The 22,682-nt window shown below is 43.6% G+C and overlaps 1 pseudogene; it reads right to left on the bottom strand.

Annotated features, from left to right (window-relative positions):
- Positions 1-17: 17 nt before the first annotated feature.
- Positions 18-22,682, bottom strand: LOC141258540 (dead end protein homolog 1-like; annotated as a pseudogene).

The following is a 22,682-nucleotide window of genomic DNA, read 5'->3' on the forward strand; positions in this document are numbered from 1 at the left end:
GTGCCAGATTGCAGATCTTAAGTCTTATAGATTGCTGGAGCCAGTTCACAGTAAAAAAAGCAGCCATAGAGTGTCCGGGAACCTTTACACAGACTTTTCTTAGCCAGAGCTGCTTCTCTGTGACAGTTGTATTTCACCACAGCAATTATTCTTTAGGTGGGTGAAAGGACTGGCATAGAGGGAAACTGTATCTACTCCGGCTGTCATTTCTCCCATGAAGTCCTCTAATGCAGCTTGTTCCATAAACAATGGCAGCTCGTCCAACATCAGCTCACACTTCTCAGTGCTTCGGCACACAAAGATCTTTTCGCCTTGAATTGCATGACTACAGAGTTGGGCAATGGCCTGATCTGCAATGCATTTTGAGAAATACCGTGCATAAGCAAAGCCACGGTTTAGGTCTCTGAAGGTTATCTTTAAGCGAAACTCACACAGCTTTCCCACAGACCGAAATAGGGGTATCAATTCATCTTCATATATCTCCTGAGGAATATTGCCAATAAAAATTTCAGAACTAAGTGGAGGAGCTTCAACAACCCAACCTGGAGGGGGGGGCCACCATATTTTCTTTGTCCATTCTCTTGCACCAGTGATACATTACAGCTCCTCATCCACTCGATGAGTCCAGCTTTATTTTTCCTGTTCACAGAGTTGAGCCATATCTGAGGCTTGCATGCCGCACTGGTTGCTCAAACGGGCCAGGCATTGTACGTGTGCGAGGTTGCAAAGCCTCAGAACCACCATCAGGTTCCGACCATTGTCACATGCGACCATGCCTAGCTGTATGTTCAGTGGTGAGTGCCACAGATCTGCTTGCTCTGTTACAGCCTTCAACAACTCTGAAGCGGAGTGCAGTTTGTCACCTAAGCATATTATCTTCAGCATAGCCTGTTGCCACTTGGCCAAGGCAGTACTGCAGTGCCTCCAGCTTGCGACTGATATGGTCATTTTGGAGATGGAGGCCAAAGAGGAGGAGAAGGTGCAGGAGCTGTAGAATGTGATAACATTGAGGTTACATTGGTGAGTCTGGCTTTTATACTAAAGATCCTGCTGTGTTTTTATAGTTAGTTTTTTTTTTTTTTTTACGTCTCTTCAAATGTGTATTGGAGTGAGTCCTAATTTTGACAGCTCTTGAAATTGCTGCATACGCAATAACAGTATAGGAGACCCACTGCTTAATAATGGGAATGACAATTCAAAAAGATTCTATATTCTAGAATATTACCTGTCTTAATTGAAATTTGTTTACACGTGAGCTATCACAGTTGTAATGCAGCGACTTGCTGGCATTACGGTAATGGTCCAGGATGAGTTTTACCTGACCATGTACCTTCCCCCTCAGGTGACTGGTCACATGACTGTGACATAGCACAGGTCCTGCACGCACAGAATGTCTGTCTGATCACATGACTGTGACATCAGCAAGGTCCTGTCAGTATGTGTGTGTGTGTGCACGGGATGCATATATAAACCCTGCTTGATGGAAGACAGGTGTGTTCGGTGTGTTGGGCGTGAGGCCTGTTCCCTGTGTGTGTGGGACACCGTGATACTGTGAAGCCTGGCAGCCTGAAAGGTCGAGCCTGGATCTTGAGTAGATGCCAGTGGCCTTGGAAGGCAGAGGCTTGGTGAAGAATCCGGAAAGGCGCAGACTGGATGGGTGTGAGTGAAACATTCCAGTAGCCTTAGACGGGACGACGGCTAGAGACCCCCACCTGGGAAAGCCTTAAAGCCACAGTGGTGGCGGATTAAATGGACTGCAGCAACTAAACCTGGCAAAGGTAATACACTTTGTTATATGGACACTGCTATAGACATTGCTATAGTGTTACCTTGCTGAAGGCTGTAACTTGGGCCAATTGGGCCTGTCTGCTACTTGAGAGACTCCCGGATGTGAAGTGTGTAAACATGCCGGTGATATACTAAGAAGGACTGTGTGATATGCGGTTTATGATAAGATAATAAACTGCTGTATTGAGAAAATACCGGAAGGACATTGCACGTGTGCCTAATTTACCCTGTGCAGCGAGTATCCCCCATTATGATGTCTAGCGCTGCCTTACACAGTATGGATAGTGTATTACACCAATCCAGCCAGGTATTATGGCCTTATACTGCGTGCTTCTGGTGCTGCAGAAAAAAAATACATATCTATTCTATTCCCTATTGATATCGCTGTTAGATGCATTTACAATAGGGACAGTTGCTGCTAGGTGGTATCATCAGCTCAAGATGAGTATTCATTCTGGTTGCATAAATCTCTTCCACAGTCCATTTTTTTGTTATTTATTTGGCCTTTTATGCAAGTCATCACCCTGCAAAAAATGTTTCTTAACATTTCTAACAGAAAAATCCATTTCAGCTTCGTTTTTGTATGTTTTATTGTCAGTCCGTAAAAATGGCATAATATTCTGACAACATTGTTCACAGATATGCTATTGGTCAGTGACCAAGTGTAAATAGGTTTGAACAATACATAACTGGCAGACTTTAAATGGTGTGTAATATTTGGCACGCTGCAAAAATTGTGATGAATATTACCGCAGTAATATCAGATTATGTGTGATGACCACGGATTTAGGCAGTGGTGTTAGAGATATGGTATTGGTCAACAACTAAGTGTGAATAGGTTGAACAACACAAAACTGGCAGACTTTAACTGGAGTGTAATATTTGGCACGCTCCAAAAAATGTGGTGATGATTATTACCGCAGTAATATGGGATCACGTCTGATCCACGGTTTTAGACAGTGGCCTTGTAATATGTTATTGGTCTGTGACTAAGTGTGAATAGGTTGAACAACACACAACTGTCAGACTTTAACTGAAGTGTAATATTTGGCATGCTCCACCAAAGGTCACCATTATTACCGCAGTAATATCTGATCACGTCTCATAATGGCCAAGTTTCTCTGCTTTCACATTACAGCAATGTGAATAAAATCAACCAAATCTGGCTATATGCTGCTAACAAGCAAATGGAGCAGTTAAAATGGTGTATTATATTGCTTTTTAAGCATATAATCAGGATTAAGAGCAAAAAGTATATTAGCCCGGATATGTAGTGCTATGGATATCTGTAATAGCAGCAGCAGACAGAACGTGCAATGAACCCTATTCTGCAATATACAGTGTCCACATACTCTGCCTGCCTAACTCCTGCTATCACCAGGATTAATATATGCTGCTGGATTAGTCCTTAGAAGGATATATATCTAGCTTTTGTAATACGTATACCTAAATAATAAACCGCCAATTCTTTCCCTCACTCAGCAGCACCTCTCCCTACTCTGTTTGTTTTCGGGGTAGACTGTGACGAGCATAGGGTCCCGGGTGTTATATAGACCCAATAATGCTGTGTGGCCAGCCAATCACTTTAAGATCACAACAACATGGCTATGGCATTACAGTGAGTGGCAGGCAATCCATGCATGTTTATTCGCTGTCTAAAGAGCATCAAACATGCGGGGGGGGGACCAGAGCTTCCGCTTGAGCATCCTGGAAGTACTCGCCGAGCAACTTGAGCAGTGAGATGCTCGGACGAGTACCGAGCAGTTGCGAGCACGCTCGCTCATCACTATTAGCTATGCTTTCTTAGCCATCAACCTTTTCATTACTCAAATATTAAACAAATATTTGTGTGTGTGCTGCCAAAGATTATAACTGAATGGAAATTGGTCATTAACTTCCTTCATTAAGGTTAATGGACACAATGATGAGTTAAACTAATTACCAAATTTGGGAAACTAAAGGAGGAAAACGAAAGTAGAGTAATCAAGATTGACCTATTTTAGTGCAATCCAGTACATTGCCTAGAAAGGATAATCACGGGATAATAAGGAAACTAGCAGACTTTTGAAAAATACAGACCAAAAGAATATTTATCATGTCTAATTAGTGAATAAAACACTGTGCATATGAACACTTCTTCTAATTAGTTTTTTGAACCTTTTCAGCAACAGAATTATAAAATTGTGCATACAAATGTGAATGCAGTTTCCATGGGCTAAGCAAACATTAGCAAAAGCTATACTGGAGATTCAGAGGACTGAAATGCGTTCAAGTCACCTGATCACTGCAGCTTATCACTAGAGATGAGCGGTGTTCGAATCGAACTGTTCGCCAATCTCAAATTCGAGCTGTTTTGGGCAGTGTTCGAGCCGTTTGATGAACCCGAACGGTTTGAAAAAAATACGGCTGCTCGAGGTTATGTTCGATAACTGTTCGTGCACCAAAATCGTAACTGGATTTTTTCACAGTAATGCTGATAATCAATGCTAATACACAGTTTGAGTGTACAGCGGGGCGGGGGGAGGGGCATGGGATGGATCTCTGCAGAAATAATGAAGATTTCCATTTTTTTTTCTCTTTCCCGCATTTACAGTGGGGAGGTGCAGTCTGTCAGCCTATCAGCAGTGCACACACGGAGCGAAGTGCTTTTTTTCGCACAAGCAAGGGCATGTGTCATTGGCTGTGTATGTGACATGTCCTTGCCCTATAAGACCCAGCCATTTTCCCCGTCGCCACCATTTTCTCACTACTGCAGCTGAGTGTTAGACGGCACCGCTGCTGCTGTGTGCGCGCTATACAGTATAACTGTGTGAATTGCAAGCAAATTTTATCTGATATAGACAGATAGCTTGGGAGTAGGGACAAGTTCTAATTGCAGCCCTTTTGAGGGCTAGGTTACAGCATTTCCTACGACTTTTAGCAGGCAGGTCTGTGCGCTTAAATTGACAGATAGGTTGGGAGTAGTGACTAGTGTTGAGCCACCCCCGTAGTGTTCGGGTTCGGTTCGGTTCGTCGAACACCGGGATGTTCGAGGAACTGTTCGTCGAACTGTTCGTCGAACACCTTAGAACACCGTCGAACACCGTTAAAACCAATGGCAGGCAAACAAAAACACATAGAAACACATAGAAAACACCTTCAAAGGTGTCCAAAAGCTGACAAACTGCTCAGAAGACGCTTTCTTTAAAAAAGCCGGCCGGCAATTCAGCAGCGGCATACACCGGTACCCGACAATTTAGACAAGAAGGAATAGAGCCTCACACATAGATTAGATAGATAGAAACATGTCAGTCACATATATATGAAGTACAGTGACAGTGTTGCTTACTGTACTTGTCATTTAGTGTAAAGGATTTATTAAAAAATATAATAGTGTTTTCATGCACTGTCTCTTTAAAAAAGCCGGCCGGCAATTCAGCATCTGTACCCGACAATTTATAACAGACAGAATAGAGCTTCACACATAGATTAGATAGATAGAAATATGTCAGTCACATATATATGAAGTACTGTGACAATGTTGCTTACTGTACTTGTCATTTAGTGTAAAGGATTTATTTAAAAAAATAATAGTGTTTTCATGCACCGTCTCTTTAAAAAAGCCGGCCGGCAATTCAGCATCTGTACCCGACAATTTATAACAGACAGAATAGAGCTTCACACATAGATTAGATAGATAGAAACATGTCAGTCACATATATATGAAGTACAGTGATAGTGTTGGTTACTGTACTTGTCATTTAGTATTAAAATAAAGGATTTATTATTAAAAAAAATTGGCGTGGGGTTCCCCTTAATTTTAGTCTCTAGCGGAGGTTAAGCAGACAGCTGGGGCAGATGTTTGAAGCCTGGGAAGGGGGTAATACCCACGGAGCTTCCCAGGCTACTAATATGAGCCCCCAGCTGAATACATAGCCTTTACTAGCTATTAAAATGGGGGACCCCCCAAAAAAATGACGTGGGGTCCCCCCTAATTTAATAGCTAGCAAAGGCTAGGCAGACAGCTGGGGGCTGATATTAATAGCCCAGGAAGGGAGCCATGAATATTGGCCCCCTCCCAGGCTAGAAACACCAGCCATCAGCCGCCCCAGAAATGGCGCATTCATAGGATGCGCCAATTCTGGCACTTAGCCTCGCTCTTCCACGCTGCCCTGTAGCGGTGGCAGGGGGTAATAGGGCTGGGGTTGATGTCAGCTTATAATGCCAGCTGACATCAAGCCCAGGTTAGTAATGGAGAGGCGTCTATAAGACACCCCCATTACTAACCCCATAGTCAAAGTTAAAAGAAAACACAAACACCCAGAATAAAGTCCTTTAATTGAAATAAAGACACAATCCTTTATTGTTCTAAATTAAACCATACTTACCATCACGCCCATTCCAGCTGAAGCCAACGATCTCCTGCAATAAAAGAAAAATAATAAAGCAACCTCATCCTTACCTTTCCATGGTTCCAACGACAGCTTCAGCTCTGCTACATCGAGATGACAGGCCCCCTTCCTGGGCTATTAATATCAGCCCCCAGCTGTCTGCCTAGCCTTTGCTAGCTATTAAACTAGGGGGGACCCCACGTCATTTTTTTGGGGGGGGTCCCCCATTTTAATAGCTAGTAAAGGCTATGTATTCAGCTGGGGGCTGATATTAGTAGCCTGGGAAGCTCCGTGGGTATTACCCCCTTCCCAGGCTTCAAACATCTGCCCCAGCTGTCTGCTTAACCTCCACTAGAGCCTAAAATTAAGGGGACCCCCACGCCAATTTTTTTAATAATAAATCCTTTATTTTAATACTAAATGACAAGTACAGTAACCAACACTATCACTGTACTTCATATATATGTGACTGACATGTTTCTATCTATCTAATCTATGTGTGAAGCTCTATTCTGTCTGTTATAAATTGTCGGGTACAGATGCTGAATTGCCGGCCGGCTTTCTTAAAGAGACGGTGCATGAAAACACTATTATTTTTTTTGATAAATCCTTTACGCTAAATGACAAGTACAGTAAGCAACACTTTCACTGTACTTCGTATATATGTGGCTGACATGTTTATATCTATCTAATCTATGTGTGAAGCTCTATTCTTTCGGTTCTAAATTGTCGGGTACCGGTGTATGCCGCTGCTGAATTGCCGGCTTTTCATGTTTCACTGTTGGCACTGTTCCCATCGATTTGGGCAATCACTGTAATGCCACAACCTCCATGGCTGTGGCATTACAGTGAGTGGCAGACAATCCCTGCATGATTGGTGCTCTAAATAGCGCCAGACATGCAGGACACGCTTTTGGTGCACGAACAGTTATCGAACATAACCTCGAACAGCCGAATTTTTTGCAAATCGTTCGGGTTCGTCGAACAACTCGAACACCACCCAAAACAGCTCGAATTTGAGATTGGCGAACAGTTCTAGTCGAACACCGCTCATCTCTAGTAGTGACTAGTTGTAATTGCAGCCCTTTTGAGGGCTAGGTTACATCAGTTCCTATCAGTTTTTGCCAGGCAGGTCTGTTTTAGTGCTGTGCAAGTGTTTTTCACAGCATTTGGCTAAATCTAGCTAAGCAAATTCTTTTGGGGCTCTTGCAGTGTGTGTTAGTCAGTGGAGTAGCCTATCTGTGTTGTAAGCTACACCACCTGTGTATGTAATACAAATTTTTTACTGCACCTAGCCAAAAAAAACTTTTTGGCATATTAGCAGTGTGTGTTAGTCAGTGGAGTAGCCTATCTGTGTTGCAAGCTACACCACCTGTGTATGTAATACAAATTTTTTACTGCACCTAGCCAAGTAAAACCTTTTGGGCATATTAGCAGTGTGTGGTACTCATTCTATGAGGCCATCTATACTAAGCTCCACAAGCTTTCAAATTACTAATAATTTTTAGCTGCATCTTGCCTGTAAAATAATTTTGGGCATAGTAGCAGTGTATGGTACTCATTCTATTAGGCCATCTATACTAAGCTCCACCAGCTTTCAAATTACTAATAATTTTTAGATGCATCTTGCCTGTAAAATCATTTTGGGCATAGTAGCAGAGTGTGGTACTCATTCTATTAGGTCATCTATACTAAGCTCAACCAGCTTTCAAATTACTAATAATTTTTAGCTGCATCTTGCCTGGAAAATAATTTTGGGCATAGTAGCAGTGTGTGGTACTCATTCTATTAGGCCATCTATACTAAGCTCCACCAGCTTTCAAATTACTAATGATTTTTAGCTGCATCTTGCCTGGAAAATAATTTTGGGCCTGTAGCAGTGTGTGGTACTCATTCTATTAGGCCATCTATACTAAGCTCTACCAGCTTTCAAATTACTAATAATTTTTAGCTGCATCTTGCCTGGAAAATAATTTTGGGCCTGTAGCAGTGTGTGGTACTCATGCTATTAGGCCATCTATACTAAGCTCCACCAGCTTTCAAATTACTAATAATTTTTAGCTGCATCTTGCCTGGAAAATAATTTTGGGCCTGTAGCAGTGTGTGGTACTCATTCTACTAGGCCATCTATACTAAGCTCCACCAGCTTTGAAATTAATAATCATTTTTAGCAGCATCTAGCCCGGAAAATAATTTTGGGCATAGTAGCAGTGTGTGGTACACATTGTATTAGGCCATCTATACCAAGCTCCACCAGCTTTGAAATTAATAATAGTTTTGAGCTGCATCTAGACTGGAAAATAATTTTGGGCATAGTAGCAGTGTGTGGTACTCATTCTATTAGGCCATCTATACCAAGCTCCACCAGCTTTGAAATTAATAATAATTTTTAGCTGCATCCAGCCCGGAAAATAATTTTGGACATAGTAGCAGTGTGTGGTACTCATTGTATTAGGCCATCTATGCCAAGCTCCACCAGCTTTGAAATTAATAATAATTTTTAGCTGCATTTGGCCAGGAAAATAATTTTGGGCATTGCAGCAGTGTGTGGTACTCATTGTATTAGGCCATCTATACCAAGCTCCACCAGCTTTGAAATTAATAATAATTTTTAGCTGCATCTAGCCCGGAAAATAATTTTGGGCATAGTAGCAGTGTGTGGTACTCATTGTATTAGGCCATATATACAAAGCTCCACCAGCTTTGAAATGAATAATAATTTTAAGCTGCATCTAGCCCGGAAAATAATTTTGGGCATAGTAGGAGTGTGTGGTACTCATTGTATTAGGCCATCTATACCGAGCTCCACCAGCTTTGAAATTAATAATAATTTTTAGCTGCATCTAGCCCGAAAAATAATTTGGGGCATAGTAGCAGTGTGTGGTAATCATTGTATTAGGCCATCTACACCAAGCTCCACCAGCTTTGAAATTAATAATAATTTTTAGCTGCATCTAGCCCGGAAAATAATTTTGGGCATAGTAGCAGTGTGTGGTACTCATTGTATTAGGCCATCTATACCAAGCTCCACCAGCTTTGAAATTAATAATAATTTTTAGCTGCATATAGCCCCGAAGATAATTTTGGGCATAGTAGCAGTGTGTGGTACTCATTGTATTAGGCCATCTATAAGAAGCTCCACCAGCTTTGAAATTAATAATAATTTTTAGCTGCATCTAGCCCGGGAAATAATTTTGGACATAGTAGCAGCGTGTGGTACTCATTGTATTAGGCCATCTATACCCAGCTCTACCAGCTTTGAAATTAATAATAATTTTTAGCTGCATCTAGCCCGGAAAATAATTTTGGGCATAGTAGCAGTGTGTGTACTCATTGTATTAGGCCATCTATACCAAGCTTCACCAGCTTTGAAATTAATAATAATTTTTAGCTGCATCTAGCCCGGAAAATAATTTTGGGCATAGTAGCAATGTGTGGTACTCATTGTATTAGGCCATCTATACCAAGCTCCACCAGCTTTGAAATTAATAATAATTTTTAGCTGCATCTAGCCCGGAAAATAATTTTTCTTCCTAATAGTGGTAGCAATAGAAATATGGGGCGCACGCCTGGCTAACAAAAATATACGCTTCATAACAAAAAACACCAGCCTAGCGCATTGCATTAATAAGATGGCATCATTGTCTCTCCCAGTGCTAGGCCTACTATGCCGGCTAGCATTCCTGTGCCTAAAACACAATGTATGTTTCCGCGCTAGCCACGATGCTGACTGGTCTAACGCTGCTGCTAACGCTTTACCACAATTCAATTGGCAGATTTTCACAGAGCTCCTCCCCAACGCCCACCCATCGGCAACAGTTGCCCACCCTCCCTATGGGATCTAGTGGCGAATAGTTGATGCCATTAATCAGAGCGTCAGTTGCCCCGTCGACGTGGCAAGCATACAGTAAGGCATGGGAAGAGTGGACACGACTTGTAGCAGGCAGACTGGTTGACCAATGTGAACAAGCCAGATTACAAGTCACCATAGAATTTCTCCACCAGCTAATGATGAGGGGCATACCAGAGGCGTCAGCGCAGCGGTGTCTGACCGGAGTAGCATTTCACTTCCAACTACTGAATTGGGGAGATGTGACAAAGAGATTCATCATCAGACAATCCATAAAAGGGTGGAAAAGGGGTCAGCCAAGTCAGGAGTGTAGACGTCCCGTCCCGTGTCACTAGAACTGATTTCTTACATCATATTCCTAACACCATTAACATGACACTCACAATTTGAAGCAACACTACTGTCTACTGCATTTGCGATCGCCTTCTTCGGGGCGCTATGCATAAGAGAATTGGTCACTCAATCCAAAAATTACCACCAGTGGAGGCTTATTACACCAGGACGTAATCATAACCAATAATGCAATACGTCTACGCATACGCAAATCGAAAACGGCTCCAGCGGGCAGGTGCACTTGGGTACTTCTACAACCCACAAATGGTACACTGAGTCGGGTAACAATAGTAAAAACATATATAACCATCTGATCACAAAGTAATTTCTTCCTATCACACATTGATGGAACGCCATTATCAAGATACCAGTTCCAAGCTATATTTAATAAATGCCTAACATCGGCAGGGAACCACCCCAAAGAGTACGGGACACACTCATTCAGCATAGGCGCGGCCATGGAAGCAGCAAGAGCAGGACTGTCAGAAACGGAAGTTCAGAGGATAGGGAGATGGCGATCCACGTGTTTGGCGAGATACATAAGACCGGACTTGTTATCCTAACTTGGTTTGTTTCTTTTACAGGTGACGCTAAGCCAACAGTGTGGGTGATAGGCCACTCGTATATATATTGGGCAGAAAAAAGGGCGAAAGTCCGCCCAGGCGGGAGGAAATTAGAGTTTCATAACACATATTTAAACTGGAGAGGTATTAGAGGCCTGCAATGGCCACAGGTACTAATGTAGGTAATCAAGGTAGGGAGAGAGGTAAGAAGACCAGTCATCTTAGTTATACAGGCCAGGGGAAACGACCTAGGTCATCACAAGAGCGCATAACTAATGGCAATAATGAAACTAGACACTGAGCGCTTCAGAGAATTTTTCACAAAACTAACTATAGTATGGTCAGAGTTTGTGCCGATAGCGGTATGGCAAGGTGCGCGAGACATCACACGGACAAGGCGGGTAATAAATATTCGGATGGCAAAATTTAGAAGAGACAGAGGCGGTGTAGTGATACGACACCGACAACTGGAAGGAGATAACGCAGGCCTCATACGGCCTGACTGTGTTCACTTAATGGATATTGGACTGGACATATTCCTGTCAGGACTCCAGGACAGAGTGGAACAAGCGTTAAGAGTGATGGATGGGGGTCAGAGTCCTGCATACAAGTACGCAGGATCCTCCGTGGTCTGGAAATAGAAAGGACATGTTTGGAGAGTTACACTTGTTGGCCAACTTGCCGGTGTGGAGACACAGGGCATGCTGTAACAAGCTGAATTATTTTCGAAATAAAATGCCTTTCTAATGGAATGAGTATAAAGAGTTAATAAAGCTGTGACCGATCCTCACCCATCCAGTTGTAAGAGTTACATTATTGTATTGTCAAGGAAAGGGGGGCGGTAGGGGGGCTGAGCGTCTGGGTTTGGTAGGGGGTCCCCACAGTCTGCCTAGGCTAGATGCAGTTAAAAATTCTTATTAGATACACAGGCAGTGTAGCTTGCTTCAGAGCTGGGCTACTACGCTGACTAGCAGACACTGAAGCTTTGGAGCAGACCTCTGAGTAAACAGCTCTTCAGACTCAACCATCTGTGTTACCCCAAGCCATAGTGTATGTAGTTTCTTACGGTTAAAAGGGGGGGTGGGGAGCGACCCAACCCACCTGGAATTGACGATGCCAACGTCACTTAAAACACAGCAGGGGGACTCCAAAAAGAGTCTCCATTTTTTCCAAAAATTGTGGCACAGACACCACTTAAGTGGCATCAATTGCCCCAGAGTTGCTTAAAACAGTTGGTGAGGTGATTTTACCAAATCCTCAAGCTTTTAGTCTCCCCAGCATGACAAAGGGGTAGAAAAGTCCTTGCGGATCCATGATTTGTTCATCTTTATGAACGTGAGTCTGTCTACATTCTCAGTGGACAGCCACGTGCGCTTATCTGTCAGCACACCACCAGCAGCGCTGAACACACGTTCAGAGAGAATGCTGGCTGCAGGGCATGACAAGATCTCCAAGGCGTGAGTGGAGAGCTCCGGACATTTTTCCAGATTAGAAGCCCAAAATGAGCAAGGGTCCAGTGACACAGTCATGGCTTCGATGTTCACTTGGAGATACTCCTGTACCATCCTCTCTAGGCGTTGACTATGTGTCAGACTTCTTGTCTCCTGTGGCCTTGCAAAGGATGGTCTAAAAAAGTGGTGAAACGATTCCACAAAATTGCTGTTACCAGCAGATACTGTGTTACTGTTACGGTTTGAGAGATGAAGACTCGACAGTCCCACGGTTGGCAAGTTAGAAAAGCACATGTAAGATTCTGCAACAGCCTCTGCTGATACTTCTGCATGCGTGAATCCCTTTCTATGGCAGGAATTATTTCGGCAAATTTACTTTTGTACCGGGGATCTAAGAGTGTGGCAACCCAGTAGTCAGGATTACTTCAAATTCTGACAATCCGAGGGTCATGTTGCAGGTAGTGCAGCAAGAAGGCACTCATGTGTCTTGCGCATCCAGGAGGACCAAGTCCTTATTGTGTTGGTAGCGAGGTAAGAATCATGCTTCCTTCCTCTGCCCTCTCCCCCCAACCTCGCACAACAGAAGTGTGATCAAGGTCTCCCTCATCTGTTGAGTCTTCCATGCCCATCGCCAGTTCGTCCTCCACTTCTTCCTCGGCTCCTGCACCTTCCTCAACAGTTTGGCTGCTACCATGCGCCCTGGTTAATCCCTCTCCCCACCCTCCCATGCCTGCCGCCTTGGTGCTGCCGACCGTCTGGACCTTGGAGATGTTATCCCTTCCGCATACGACTCCTCCTCTACTTCCTCTACCTCCTCTTGTCCCACCACCAGACTCTGAATTCTGTTTAACGTGTGCTCCAGCATGTAGATCACCGGAATAGTCATGCTGATAATGGCATCGTCAGCACTAAACATCTTTGTCGCCATTTCAAAACTGTGCACAAGGGTGCATAGGTCCCTGATCTGAGACCACTCCTGCAGCATGATTTGCCCCACCTCTGAATCTCGTTGGCCCAGGCTATACGTCAGAACGTATTGCACCAGGGCTTGTCGGTGCTGCCACAGTCGCTGCAACATGTGCAGAGTTGAATTCCACCGTGTCGACACATCGCATTTCAGCCGGTGAACTGGCAGGCCCAACGACTTCTGTAGAGATGTAAGTCGCTGAGCTGCGGGATGCAAACGGCGGAAGTGAGCACACAGCGACCGTGCCCTCTGCAGAAAGCTATCTAGTCCGGGATAGTGGGCTAAAAATTGCTGGACAACCAGGTTCAACACGTGAGCCATTGAAGGCACTTGTGTGACATTGCCCCAGTGAAGGGCCGCACCCAGGTTTGCAGCATTGTCGCACCCGGCCTTCCCTGGTTGCAGGTCCAGTGGAGAAAACCATTTATGAAACTGGGTCTCCAGAGCTGACCACAACTCCTCAGCTGTGTGACTCACATTTCCCAGACATTTCAAAGTAAACACCGCCTCATGCCGTTGAGCCCTGCTGCCAGCATAGTATGGAGGTGTGCAGGATTCCTTCTGCGCAGTTAGAAAGCGGGTGGCATTACCAGACAGGCTTTGGGTGCAGGTGGAGGACCGAGAGGAGGTTGAGGAGGCAGAAGCAGTGGAGGAACTTCTAGATAAAGAGGATTGACGCACAACTCGTGGGGACGGCAAGACTTGGACAGCAGCCCCTTGTCCTGCTGTCAACATAGTTACCCCTTGCCCAGTCAGCGACATGTAACTCCCCTGTCCATGCTTACTCGTCCAAGTGTCTGTGGTGAAATGCACCCTGTTACGCACAGAATTTCTTAAAGAAGCGGTGATGTTGTGTGCGACATGCTGCTGTAGCGCAGGCACACCTTTCTTTGAGAAGTAGTGCCGACTGGGCATCTGGTACTGGGGCACTGCGACGGACATAAGGTCTCGAAAATCCTCTGTGTCCACCAGGCGGAAAGGCAGCATTTCTGTAGCCAACAGCTTGCAGATGGTGAAATTCAACCTCTTAGCTTTGTCATGGCTAGGAGGAAATGGTCTTTTACTTGTCCACATCTGAGGGACCGAGGGCTGGCTCTTGTGCTTAGACGGGGTTGAGTAGGGAGTCCCCGGAAAACTGCCGGTCTGTGAGGAAGATGCAGGCGGAAAAGTTAGGTTGCCTTGATCCAAAAGTGATGCTCTCAATGTCGGAGAGCGCTCAACACCAGCTGGTGTTTCCACTTCCAAATGAAATGATGACCTGCCAATCACACTGGCTGTTGTGGGTAAAGAGGTGGCAGGTCTGTGTCCAAAAACATGTGTGACTGCTGTCCCTCCAGTCACAGAGGATGAAGAGGCCGCGGATGCACAAGATGGGACAGACAGTGGTTGGACGGCACGCTAGGCTGCATTGTAGCACAGTGAGCTTCCCACTGCAACTTATGCTTCATATCCATGTGACGGTTCATGCATGAAGTACTCAAACTATGGATTTTTTGGCCTCTACTTAGCATTTGGTGACAAATATTACAGATAACACGAGTTGGGTCATCCTTATCCTTCTGAAAAAATGCCCAGGCTATGCAAGGCTTAGAGCCCATGCGACCTGAAGAGCCACCACGACTTGTGGTCAGAAGCAGAGTTGTGGTTGAGCATGCAGTTGTTGACGTGCTTCCAGTACTCCGTCTCTGTCCAGGAAGGCGCAACCTAACATCGTCGTCAATAGCATCCTCCTCCACCTCCTCTGCTGACCTCATCGACTGGCTGACTGTTGGTTGACAGTAAGTGGGATCTCCCACCTCGTCATCCTCACCCTGTGTGTTCTCACACCCGTCGTCCTCAGAGCCAACCTCTTCCTGCCCTGACCGAAAAGTCAAGTTGTCGCTCCAATCAGGTATTTGAGTCTCATCATCGTCTTCCTCATTGTCTCCACCAACAGGAGTTACAGTTTGGGAACGAGGGTCTACATTATGCTCAGAACCTTCTTCATCTGGTCCTGGATCTGACTCATAAAGATTCTGGGCATCAGTGCAGATCATTTCCTCATCTGGATTAACAGAAGCTCTGGAGAAGACCTCCGTTTCCCAGGCTATAGTATGAGTAAACAGCTGTGCAGACTCAACCATCTGTGTTACCGCATACTCAGACGGGCAGCTGGAGACTTGGGAGCTGTGAGGAAGCAAGTGCGATTGGGGTGACACCTCTGAGGACTGGAGTATTTGTGATGTTGTAGTTGAGGTGGAGGAGAGCCCACTTGAAGGAACACTTGATATCCATTGAAGCACCTGCTGTTTTTGTACCGCATCTGGAATTTGTAGTGATGGGCGTGTCCATAAGAAAGGGATCGCATCACATTGTCCACGAAAAGAAGTAGACATCTTAGTTTGGCTGAAAGATGGTCTTTCTTCTGTAGATGTTACTCCCCCCCTACTGCAGGGGGGCTTGACCCACCAGCGGACAGGCACCAGTATTGGGAGAGGGGGGCTGGCCGTCAGGGTCCACCGCGGCTCTGGCACAAACCTGGCGACACGGAGGTCTCACGGGCAGGAACGGACTGTCCGTGTCGGCTATGGACTCCAGCGTAGTCCCTCTGCCCGCTCGCGCTCGTAACCTCAAAGGGATGCGCAAGTGGCTTTTCTTCCCAGAGCTATTCCCCACCCAGCAGGAACGTGGGGGAGCTCAGGTCGGCCTTCCACTGTACTCCCTTACCTCCCTCGCCCTCTTTCCTTCTTCCATTCTCCATCTAACCATTTGGCTCTGTGGTGTCCGCTCTCCCTCCAGCTCTCTACTTCTCACAGGTGGACTACCGCGTGTATTCACACTGTGGCGAATCTTTTGGGCCCAGGCATAAGAAGTTGTAGAGGTAATGGATAATATGTGCCCCCTTTGAAATGTCCATTACAACCCATTCGAGGAAGCAACTAAACGCCTCAAATAGTGAGCAGGATCTGGACCACCCCATGGGCAACCAGCGATCTATATTGTATGCTCCTTCCCAGAAGCAGCCCAATAGGTGGACACTATTCGGAGGCACAGGTAGTAAGTAACCGGAACGCCGCATCAATGTCAGTTTTGGCCATTAGGATGACCCTTCCCAACTTCTTGATCCACCTGATTGCCTTGTCAAAGGATGTACAGTATCTACTACTGTACTTGTTTCCGCGTCAATGTTGTTGTTTACTGACCTGCCCCTTGGATATGACAAATGGTGGATTAGTCCGAATGTATTGGGTTCCGTTTTTGGCCCAACTCACACCGGGGATACCACTACGTCTTGTTAGGAAAGTGTTCTGAATGGAACCGCCATTCTACCTAAAGATATTTCTTATTTTAATTTTCTTGTCACGACGTCTAGGTGTTGGTAGGCTGATTTTAGATTTTTACTCCAGCCTTTCTTGATTTTAGAAGGGCATGACATGCCTATATCTGTGTCTCCCCCTCCTTTTACTCCTCCACCTCTTTTCTTTTCGCATGACTATACGTACTTGTCACTTTTCCATGTGTTAGTTGTGTCTTCTGAGCAGTTTGTCAGCTTTTGGACACCTTTGAAGGTGTTTTCTATGTGTTTCTATGTGTTTTTGCTTGCTTGCCATTGGTTTTAACGGTGTTCGACGAACAGTTCGACGAACAGTTCGGCGAACATACCGGTGTTCGACGAACCGAACCGAACCCGAACACTACGGGGGTGGCTCAACACTACTTATTACAAGCTACAGAGGTCCTGTATCTGGTTAAGGCCTTGCTCACACTTGTGTATAAATCGGATGAGTGCAGGCCAATAAAAATCGGATTGCACTCGGAGCAATGTTATTCAATCAGGCAGCGCAGATCTGCTATTTTTTTCTCATCTGTATTCAGCATGAAGAACAAATCGCAGCATGCAGCTTATGGATGCATAAATTGGACGAAACTCGCAAATGCATGTCTATAAATGTGGAAAATAGCAGTCGGCACATGGACCATCCGTATGGCATCCGATTTTGATGCACACATCTCAAAGGAACCAGGAAATTGCATCAGCCAAGCACAAGAAGTTCACAGTTCATTTTTGGATTATATTAGATAAAGATATAGTTAGATAATAGAAAGATATTAGATATATAATAGGTAGATAATAAATAGATAGAATAGATAGATAGATAGATAGATAGATAGATAGATAGATAGATAGATAGATAGATATCCTGCAGATATATAATTTCACAACCCTTTACATATTTTAAAATTGCACCCTTTATTGCCTTTCATGCATAGCACAGCAAGACCCGGCGACTCTGATGAATGGTGACGAGGTCAGTTACGTTATTGCTCTTCAGAGTCGCCGGGTCTCGTAGCACTATGTGTGACCCAGTGACTCGGATGAGGAAAGATGCCAGTAACGTTACTGCCCTTCACAGTCGCCAGGTCTCACATCACTAAGCAAAATTCATTCTAGAGGATTGGAAAAAACACAGGATTTTGTTACATACACATTGCCACACCTGCACACAGGTTGTATATAGAGAGGAGCCGTTCAGTGCTATTAAATCCATTCAATTCCTAGAACTGAGCTGCAATATCAGACATAACTCATGGGAAAGTCTGTACAACCCTTTAAGTTTCAAATAACTTGTTAGCAATCTTGCTTGCTGAGTGTTTCAAGAATTAGAGTTCCAGGTGCACACAAAGTTAAGACTGATATGTCTTTATAAAACTCTTATTGAGAAATTATCTGACTAAGCATATATGAGAGATTAAAAAAGACACAGGAGTATAAGAATATCTTAAATAACCTGATAGAACTGGGAGATAGATTAGGCGTACTAATGAAAAATCAAATAGAACATATGGTACCGAAGCAACCAATAGCATCAATATTTAATTTCTTGTCAAAATTACATAAATTATTATTTCAACCATACATGAAACCCATAGTGGCTAGAATTGGTTTGCACTAGAAATGAGCAGAGTGATCCGTGGAGGATTAAACTCTTTGAGAAATCAAACTTTTTAAGATTATATTGTGGTGTGAAAAAAAAAAATTCTTGCCATTATTTTCCAAACTTCATTTTTGAATTTTGGTTCAAAATGATTTTTTTTTCATTGATGAACAGGCTTTCCCATAATGCCCTGCTGCTATAACATCTTATGGATTGTCATACATTATACAGTGATGGTCAATACCTAAGCCATCACAGTCAGTGGTCTCCCATGGACCACAGTTTGTATGGTAGAGATTTCCATCTCCAGAGTCACTGGGTAGTTTCTCCCTTCTGAAGTGTGTAAGCTCTTATGGTCAGCAGGGTTGTCTCTCTCTCTCCTATAAAGTGTAAGGCTGTTATGATCAGCGGGGTCCTTTCTCTCTTTATTTTTGATATAGAGTGTAAACTCTTATCGTCGGCAGGGTTCCTTCTCTCTACTCTCCCGTGTATACTCTCACGTGTATTTTCTGAGCAATTACAAGGTTTCCAATATTGAGATTTTATTCCAATCTTTTGGGATAATTCTGATTTCTAGTTTGCATAAAGAAAATTTGCGCTAATGGGTCATAGCTTGTTAAAACAATACTAAAAGGGATTGTCCGGTCAAAACCAATAAGTCTGCAGTCACTCTGTGTGACTGCAGACTTATGAATCCCCCCAAGTGCCAGTTCCAGACCCCTGACCAGAGAGTATGTATGAGTTATACATAACCCCGGCCAGTGGGCGCGACCTCGCTCCTTTCACTTGTATTGAGCCGAGGACAAGTGTATGGAGAGGGAGGCCGCCCCCACTGGCTGGGAGTACCCTCCGGTCCCGGGTCTGAAACTGGCGAATCACCACAGCGCACAGTGCGTGCGCTGGGAGGATTCATGAGTCTGCAGTCACACAGAGTGACTGAAGACTTTTCGGTTTTAACCAGACAACCCATTTAAGATATGTGCCAGGATATGTACCAGGATATATTAAGAACACTTATCATGCAGTACTATGTAAACGGTTTAGGTAGGTGTGGGAAAAAATGCAGAAAGTAAGATTCGTTAAAAAATAGCAGTGTTAATAGTTTATTTTTATCAATTAAGAAAATGCAAATCGAATGAACAAAAGAGAAATGTAAATCAAATAAATGTTTGGTGAGAACACTCTTTGTCTTTGAATCAGTATAAAAATCTTCAATTCTTCTTGCACACAGTTTTTAAAGGAACTCAGGAGGGTTGTTCCAAATATCTTGGATAACTAACCACAGATCTGTGAATGTAGGCTTGTGCAAATCCTTTTGTATCTTCATGCAAACCCACACAGCGTCAATGATGTTAAAACTATGGCTCTGTGAGAGCCATATCATCACATCCAGAACTTTTTCTTCTTTGCGCTGAAGATAATTCTTAAAGAAGCACTCCCATGAAGTTTTGTTTAATAAATCTGAGTATATGTGCATGTATTGTAGTGTGTGTGTGTTCATATATTCATCTACCACTGCCTTCTCCAGTGTCCAGCACAGTTTTCCTCTTCTCAATCACCGCACTTCAGACTATTCGGATCACTCTATGCTCTGTGAATGAACTGGAAGTTTCTCTTACATTTTCTCTTACAGTGTAAGCGTATGGAGCCTATTTCTGGGTAACAGAGCGTAGCATGACCTGGAGAGTCTGAAGAGTGATGATGTCACTCAGAAGAGGCGCAAACTGGTGCTGGATCCTGGAGAAGGTAGCGTTAGATGAGTATATTAAAACACTGACATTACACTACATACACATATGCACAGTTTGTTAAAACAAAATCTTTGCGGGAGTGTTTCTCTAATGGCATTGGCTGTATGTTTGAGGTCATTATCCTGCTGCAGTATAGATTTGAAGCCAATCAGAGGCCTCCCTGAAGGTATCGCATAATTAAAAAGTATCTGATTTTATTCTGAGCATTGAGGACATCAGGAAATGGGAAAACTCGAATGGTTGGCTGAGGAAACTTAGTTCAGCAGATGAAAGAGACCTCTTGCTTACTTCGTTTGAAAATCTGAAGATTTCATTGCTATCAGCTAAAACTTGGCAGCAACCAGTGAAACTCAGCTATCCCCATTTATATTCAGAGAATTCTGGTCAGACGTAGTCTTCATGGAAAGATTGCACCAAATCTTGCATTGAATAAGATTTATTTTCTGTTTCTTCACTTTGCATTTTATTAACCCATTCCCAATATTGTCAGTATATGAACGGCGCTGCTGGAGCTGCGTTCCCGCAAACCGTCATACATGTACTTCCTCACGATCGCGTGGGCTTACGCTGAGCTCCGCCACGATCAAGTGCGGGTGTCAGCTCTATATGAGAGCTGACACCCTGCAGCAATGCCCACGATCAGTGCTAGCACCGATCACAGGCTTTTAACCTCCCTGATGGCACTGTCAATAGTGACAGTGACATCGAGGAGCATCGCAGAGGGAGGGAGCTCCGTGTCTGCTCCCATCGGCATGATGCAATTGCAATTGCGCTGTGCTGATGGTCTCCATGATGAACCCGAGCCGAAAGATGGCCACGGATCACCCAGGGACGGTGGCCTGTAAGCTCCTCCCTGTGTGAGATGCTGTGATCTAATGTCCCTCAATGCAGAAACATTGCAGAGTATTAGATCAGCGATCAGTCAGTGGAATATTGATGTCCCATCCTGGGACAATGTAAAAAATCTAAAAAAAAGTTATTAAAACTTGTAAAAATATTTAAAAAAAATCACAAAATAAAGAGCAAAAAAATGGTTGGTCCCACCTTAGCAGCAACAACTGCAATCAAGCGTTTGCGATAACTGGCAATGAGTCTTTTACAACGCTGTGGAGGAATTTTGGCCCCCTAATCTTTGCAAAATTGTTGTAATTCAGCCACATTGAAGGGTTTCCGAGCATGAACCGCCTTTTTAAGGTCATGCCATAGCATTTCAATTGGATTAAGATCAGGACTTTGACTGGGCCACTCCAAAGTCTTAATTTTGTCTTTCTTAAGCCATTCAGAGGTGGACTTGCTTGGTGTGTTTTGGATCATTGTCCTACTGCATAACCCAAGTGTGCTTCAACTTGAGGTCACAAATAGATGGCCGGACATTCTCCTTCATGATTTTTTGATAGACAGCAGAATTCATGGTTCCATTTACCACAACAAGTCGTCCAGGTCCAGAAGCAGCAAAACAGCCCCAGAACATCACACTACCAGCATATTTTACTGTTATGGTATGATGTTCCTTTTCTGAAATACTGTGTTACTTCTACGCCAAATGTAATGGGACATACACCTTCCAAAAAGTTCAACTTTTGTTTCGTCAGTCCACAGAGTATTCTCCCAAAAGTCTTGGCAATCATCAAGATGTTTTCTGACAAAACTGAGACGAGCCTTTATGTTCTTTTTGCTCAGCGGAGTTTTTTGTCTTGGAACTCTGCCATGAATGCCATTTTGCCCAGTCTCTTTCTTATGGTGGAAACATGAACACTGACCTTAACTGAGGCAAGTGAAGCCTTCAGTTCTCTGGATGTTGTTGTGGGGTCTTTTGTAACCTCTTGGATGAGTCATCGATGCGCGCTTGAGGTAATTTTTGTCGGCCAACCAATCCTGGGAAGGTTCACCACTGTTCAATGATTTCACCATTTGTGGGTAATGGCTCTCACTGTGGTTTGCTGGAGTCCCAAAGCTTTAGAAATGTCCATATAACCTTTTCCAGACTGATAGATCTCAATTACTTTGTTTCTCATTTATTCCTGAATTTCTTTAGATCACAGCATGATGTCTAGCTTTGAAGGATCTTTTGGTCTACTTCACTTTGTCAGGCAGGTCCATATTAAAGTGATTTCTTGATTGAGAACAGGTGTGGTAGTAATCAGACCTGTGTGTGCGTAAGGAACTCACAAAGCTTCACAAACATGTGATAAACCGCGATGAATTTATGTTTTAAGGGGGGGGCAATCACTTTTTCACACAGGGCCCTGTAGGTTTGGATTTCTTTTTCCCTTAATAATAAAGACCTTCAATTAAAAACTGCATTTTGTGTTTACTTATGTTATCTTTGTCTAATATTTAAATTTATTTTGTGATCTGAAACATTTAAGTGTGGCAAACATGCAAAAGAATAAAAAATCAGGAAGGGGGCTAACACTTTTTTCACACTACTGTATATGTTTTATTTTATTGAAATTGAAAAAATAAGACATATTAAGCAATATAATAAATTGAATAATCAATGTGTAAGGTAACATTTGAAACTAAAAAAAATAAATTTGGAAACAGGTATAATATGACAAAGTACATTAACAGTTCTAGCATTTATAAATGGTACTCATCTCACCATGGTAATTATAAACAAATTTGATGCAAACTGAACACATTTTCAGTTTTTCTAACAGATTTCTGATCACACAAATGGCATCTATCAT

The sequence above is a fragment of the Phyllobates terribilis genome, unplaced genomic scaffold (assembly GCF_046119375.1).
Source record: "Phyllobates terribilis strain yellow unplaced genomic scaffold, ASM4611937v1 Scaffold_3__8_contigs__length_932513732, whole genome shotgun sequence".
Taxonomy (NCBI): domain Eukaryota; kingdom Metazoa; phylum Chordata; class Amphibia; order Anura; family Dendrobatidae; genus Phyllobates; species Phyllobates terribilis.